This window comes from Dipodomys spectabilis, unplaced genomic scaffold (assembly GCF_019054845.1).
Source record: "Dipodomys spectabilis isolate Male_0828 unplaced genomic scaffold, ASM1905484v1 ptg000516l, whole genome shotgun sequence".
NCBI classification, from domain to species: Eukaryota; Metazoa; Chordata; class Mammalia; order Rodentia; family Heteromyidae; genus Dipodomys; species Dipodomys spectabilis.
In genome coordinates, this window is record NW_024871193.1 from 2,880,115 (window position 1) to 2,886,610 (window position 6,496).

Here is a 6,496-nt window from a genome sequence, read left to right on the forward strand (position 1 = left end):
TGCTACATATTTCCTGGCTCAAATCTGAATTGGTGAAACATGCTTGTATTTTGAGGAAGGCAGGATTAGGAAACTATAGGCCATAGGGACATATAAGCTAAACAAATCATTTGGAACATGGCATAAAGACAAGTAAATTTATTGCCAGTTGACTGTGTCCTGTCTTTACTTTTAATTTTGCATGGACTGTGAATGATGTTATACACATCCAAATGGCAATTGGCAGAAATAAGGTTTCTCATCCTGTTCTAAAAACAAAACAAAAAGCCACCAAAAACTATTATATATGAGTCCAGCAATTTCCTCAAATTAGAGACCAATCTGCCCTAGTTTATGAAAAAATGTCGTTTATTCAAGTGCTGCTAATTTTTCTAACTACAAATATAATGAAATCTGTAGTAGTCTGTAGCATTGTATACCACAGCTGTCATTTTAATTTACAAGAAATTGCGACTTTAAAATGTTTATTTATTTTTTTTTGACAGTTGTGGGGTTTGGACTCAGGGCCTGGGCACTGTCCCTAAGACTCTGTGCTCAAGGTTGTTATCATTCTACCAATTGAGCCACAGAGTCACTTCTGTTTTATCAGTTGTTAATTGGAGATAAGAGTCTTATGGGGACTTTTCTTCCTGGGCTGGATTTGAACTGCGATCCTCAGATCTCAGCCTCATGAATAGCTGGGATTACAGGCATGAGAGACTGGCACCTGGCTTCAAACAGTCATTTTTAAAATGAACTGCTTGGTGCCTCTGGCTCACATATATAATCCTAGCTATAGTTAGGATTACAGTTATGAGAAAGAAACACTAGTTAAGTGTTGTTCGTGATTATTTGTAATGCCATGCTTTAATATTTTTTGTTTCTTATACTACAATACTCTTATTTTTATTTTCACCTATGTGGGAGTGATAAGTGCTAGCCAGTGTTGAACTTTCTTTGGTTGAGATGAATCCATGTGGACGATCTTTCCTAGAATGGCATGGAATTGTAATCCTCCTGTTCTCAGCTTCCCATGGGCCTAGGATGATAGAAGTATTCCATCACGCATAGCCAGGGGTTGGGGAGCATTGCAGGTAACTCTACACTGGTCTGGAACTGATGTCCCAAATACCTACTTTTACAGGCAAAACAATGTTATATTCCATTTCACTTTGGATAGCTTATGTATATACTTAGAGAGTACAATGATAACACACTTCATGTAAAATATAAAAAATAGTTAATATAATTAGCAGGTTTATCTCCTAAAACATTCAAGCTAATGTAGTTTGTTAATCCCTGACTCTGCTAGCTATTTGGGAATATACCATAAACACGAATAAACTGACAATGTGCAGAATATTGGAAGTTGATAGAGATAGAGACAAGTTAGACTATGTGTAGTAAATATACATTTATCTATTGCTCTTCTGAAGAATATTATCATATATTCACCATGACAATACCACCATATATTCACCATGACAATAATTTTCCTGCAGTGTAGAATTTCCCATTTCATAATCTGCCATCCTCGTCTTTTACATCTTTTTAAATTATAAGTATGAATGTTTTCCTGTTTATTATAATGTTTTGAAATTTTTATATGATTGAATTAAAAATTTGTAGAGTCTACTGAAATTATTTCATTTTGTTTGGATTTGTAATGCTAAATCATTAAGACCATGGTTTCCTGAAATTTATACTAACAGACTGTATCACTCAATTTTATTCTAATTACATCTTATTATTGTATTATTATATAGGGTTCTACTGTTACTGTTTTATGATATAAACTGTTGTGAAGCTAGAGTGAAACTTGCAACCCCACTGCCTCCCGTAACAGTTTTATCACCAGGTTATGGAGACTGATAAGTATAACTCCAACTAATCAGGAGTTTGACACCTGAGATTTAGTTCAGACAGCCTGAGGACGAAATTTTATGAGTCTCTCCTCTCCAGTTCACTACAGAAAGCTTGCAGTGGAACTGTGGCACAATTGGTAGATCACTACAGTCACCAGAAAGATACTCAGGCTTGTCATATAGCCCCTGAATTCAAGACCTAAAACACAGATATGCACAACACACCCTCACACACATACACACACACTCAACACACATGTACACACACAGATTCTCTGGCAATGTTGTATCTTAAATTCTTATCCAGAGATTGGACAACAGGCCACTAATTTGTGAAGGTTTTTTTCCTGATTATTTTGAAGGAGGAGGATAGTTCATGGGACAAAGATGACAAGACTTTAGTAAGGAATTCTTTATAAATGACTAGCTTATAAAAAAAAACCAGGAGAACAGTTTTTATATTTAAAACTTACATTCCTTCAACTATAGTATTTTTCTATAATAATCATTGAATTACGAGAAGACAATGCAGTACCTCTTCCCTCCTCCCCCTCCGCTCTGTCATAAAATATGACAAAAGTATCAAAAATACTCTTATCTTACAAGAATGTACATCTATAATAATGTCTGACAATATGTGTAAGGTTTATTTTTCAAAACTTGTATGATTTTCCCACCTCTAAGTACTTATGTTTTTTCCAGATGACAGCACACTGGGGCTTCAAGGGCAAACAAGATTTGGAAACAAAAAACTAACAAAGTCCTTGGATGTAGATGTCAAAAATAGATGCAAGAAGTACATGGCAGGCTGAGAGGGCCCTGAGAGGCAAAATGATTTCTGCAGGATGAAAGGAATAGTGACAAATAAGGCATGGATCTGACCTAGGAAGTGTTCCTTGAGGTTGAGAGCATGCTGATTCCCAGACCTCGATGAGGATGTTGGGATTTGACAATGTTCACATGTGTATAGAGTGCTGTATGATGGAAGATTTCAGTCTCCAGTATGTCGTTGGGATGGTCTTATGTGAGCCAGCTGCTTAGATCATTGGGCTCTGAGAGATGACACTCTCTACCTGTCAGCTCAAGCCAGCTCAAGTGGCCTGTAGCTCAGGAACAAGAAAGATATTCCTGTGTTGTTTTCAACGTTCAAGAGACTCAGGTCTCAGGCATGAGAGGTGTGAGTGCCTCACTCTTTGCTGCAGACATTGGATCAGTGCCAAAACACGAATCCATATTCTTGGGCCTTTTTATAAGAAGAAACCAAGGAAATCACAAGGCAACTCAGGCCAGTTATAACTGATAGGAAACCTAATTAATCTCATCCTAGCCCACAGGACAACCTTCTTCTTGTGTGCTTCATATGTGTATACTGAGAAAATATTTACTATGTACTTTTAAATCCACCCTATTACTCATTTTAAAGTGTACTCCCAATTCCATGTTTCAAAAATCCATTCTTTTCACCACCTCAGTGTGACAATGAGTCAGCCCAAACCCTGAATGTGACATATAATATAGGGAGCTTGGACTCGGGCTTGTTTGAAATGCTGGTAATGGACCTGGTCCCTGCCTACCAGAATGGTGATCTTTTCTATGTTGGAAACATCCTTCACCACTATAGAGTAGGAGACAATGGAGCAGTTGCTGGATATTGTTTAAAAAGTGAGTGCCCCTCTTTCAAACAGGGCTGATGAAACACCCTGGCAGATGATTGGAATACTTGGTGCCTCTCTGAGACTCTTTCACTGGGGTCTGATCACAGGAGCTTGTCTTGAGACAAAGAAGTTCACTCCCTGGCTAACTCCTTAGGACTGGGCTGCCAGAACACTTCATTTGCCTCAGAGGCTAGTGGAGCCTTAGCAGTTTGCTCACTGAGAAAGTAGGATTAAAGGAATGAGACAGTGGCACCCAACGTCCACCCTCACCTAGGAAACCACTATCTTGGAGGCCTTTGAAGGAATATAGACAGAAGAAAGAATGCAACTTGAGCTTGAATTCGGGGTCTGAGTGCTGTCCGGTTCGTAGCACTCTATAATTTGATTCCCAGGTCCAGGTCAGGCATTTGGCTGGTTAACTGAAGTATCTTTAGAATTTTACAAATTAGACTGTGTTCAAACTGTGATCCTCAGATCTCACACTCCTGGTTAGTAGGATTAGAGTCATAAGCCATTGTGCACTATTTCGACAGATGCATATAAGCATCCTCACAGAATTTCCTTGAAATTGTGTAGACATATATCCACTTTTTGTCTGTCATGCTTACATTACTCTGTGTGACTTAACCAGTACCATGTGTGTCCTGTTAGTTCAGAACAAGGAGAAGCACAGAGTTAATCTCCTTCTCTCCTCCCATTGGTACAGATCCTTCTACCGAAACTGGGAGGAAGATGAACAAGAAGAAAAAGTAAGTGGACGTTGGGACAAAGAGAAGTTCTGTCCTTGAAAAATGGGTATCTTTGAGGTTTCTGATTCAAAGTCAAAATTCTTCTTTGCACACCAGTTGTGATTTTCACCAGGGGGTTGAGGCTTGGCACTTCAGTGGATAGCAGATTACACATTGTGGATGTGGTTGTTGTTTTGGACTCTCATGGATGACAAGGAGGTCTCTGTATAACAAGTCAGATTCAGTTGGGAAACAAATTTCTCCTCCTATTACGGGGAGAATTTTAAAGTATTGTATTTGAGAAATTGTGAGGAGCATCCTGCTTGCAGGAGTCTGTTCCCACCTCCCAACATGCATGTCCCACCGGAAAAATGCTATAGGCTCAGGATGTGGAGGGCGGGCTCTCATTTTCCTTGTCTGCCCACAGCATGGTTTGTTCCATCTTTCCTATGTGGATGAACTTCTACCATGATGATTTCTATGAGCACAAGTACCATGACACCATGAAAGAACTTACACAGTATGTCAAGCTCAACATGCCTTCTTCAGACTTGCTCTTCTGGAGCAGCTGGAGGAACGCATGATCCTTGAGACCAAGAAAAAGAGGAAGAAGTCCTTGTTTAGATACCTTAGAGCTGGTGAGTACGGATGGAACCTGGGTATCTAGGTCTGTGCCTGATTGGCCAAGAGCCCTTAGTAAACCACAGCTTGGCAAAATATCCTTTTATTGATATTCTTTGCCAGGTAATATCTGTTCTCCTTTTGAAAGAACTTGGAAGTAATCACTCATTAGAAACACCCTACCTTCTCATCAGTGTTCAGTCCAAACTCAAGCTCTACAGCTTCCCCCATTAGATCCTCATGAAAGTTTAGTCACACCTTAACTTCTATAGTTCTAAGACTCCTGAACCTATTTCCATGCTCAGGTTTGCATCATCGTAGAACAACTCCTGCAGAACTCCAGATAAAGAACCCATCAGTGATGTCATCTATGGTGACTGATAGACATTGGAAGCCATCACTAATATCCAGAAAGCATGTGAACATAGAGGGTTTTTTTTTAATTTGTGGAAAGGCCCAAGCAAGTTTTGAGTCTTGTGGAAATCTCACTGGTTCTGAACACCACATGTGATGCAGGTGCACCCGCACAGACAAGCAAAGAAGAAGATGATCCAGAATGTCTCCCATTGATATTCATAATCCACCTAGATCGGCGCCAAACCAGTCAAAAAGACTCGTCTTGGTGTGCAGGGTAAATGTGTGCTAATGGAAAATGACCCCAGTCTATGTTCAGGAAAAGCAATAAGAGAGGTCCAAAATCTGGATTCAGTTGAGGAAAGACAATCTTACCTCACAGAATACCCAGACCAATCTGTCCTCCTGCAGGGGATCCAATTTCCAATTAAAAAATTAGAATCTGTCCCTCCCTGGACTCAGGAAGAAAATTCTGTCTTTAATGAGGAAGTAAATCCCTTTGAGGTCTCAGAGGCCGAATTTCTGCCTGAAGGCAACTTAGAGGCCAATCTAGATTTAGACATTCCATTCCCCCTTCCTGGAAAAATCTTTATTTTTCTTTTTGTTCTGATTGTTGTAAAGTGTTAATTCTATTTATTTTTCTAACTTTATTAAAATGTCAATGTTTTCGATATATTGTAGACTCATGAATCCTAAATACGTTTCTTTTTAAGCTTACAATCTGAAGCATCGTGCATATGTGTGCTGTTGGGGGGAAAACACAGAGTGACAGGGGGCTGTAAGAGCCTACTGTGTATAAATGGAACTGTTAAATGCACAGGAAGTGGCAAAGAAGCCAGGTCATGCCTGGCTGGGATGATAAGGTGGCTAGAAAAGGTCTTGGACAGCAGATAAAATGTCCTAGAAAGCTATTCTGTCAATTGGGACAAATGACATAATACTTATAGTGGTATGTGGGACAGTCTTCCAACAGTGAGTTCCAATCTGTATACATTTCCTTTGTGGTATGGGTAGATATGGAAGAAAAATTTGGCTCCAATAATATAGAAATCTACTTATGGTTGATATTTGACAAAATATATAGGAAATATGTATACTGGAAAGTAAAACCATCATCAATAGAAGAAAGAAGTTTACATAGATGAACAAACACAAAATCAGGAAGGAAAATAACACAATTAAATCCGTTGTATATAAATACATGTTATATTCTTGATGTTATACATAGTATATTATATAATATATAAAATTGAATATGTTTTCAAAATACAAAGGCATTTAAATTTTTAGTCTT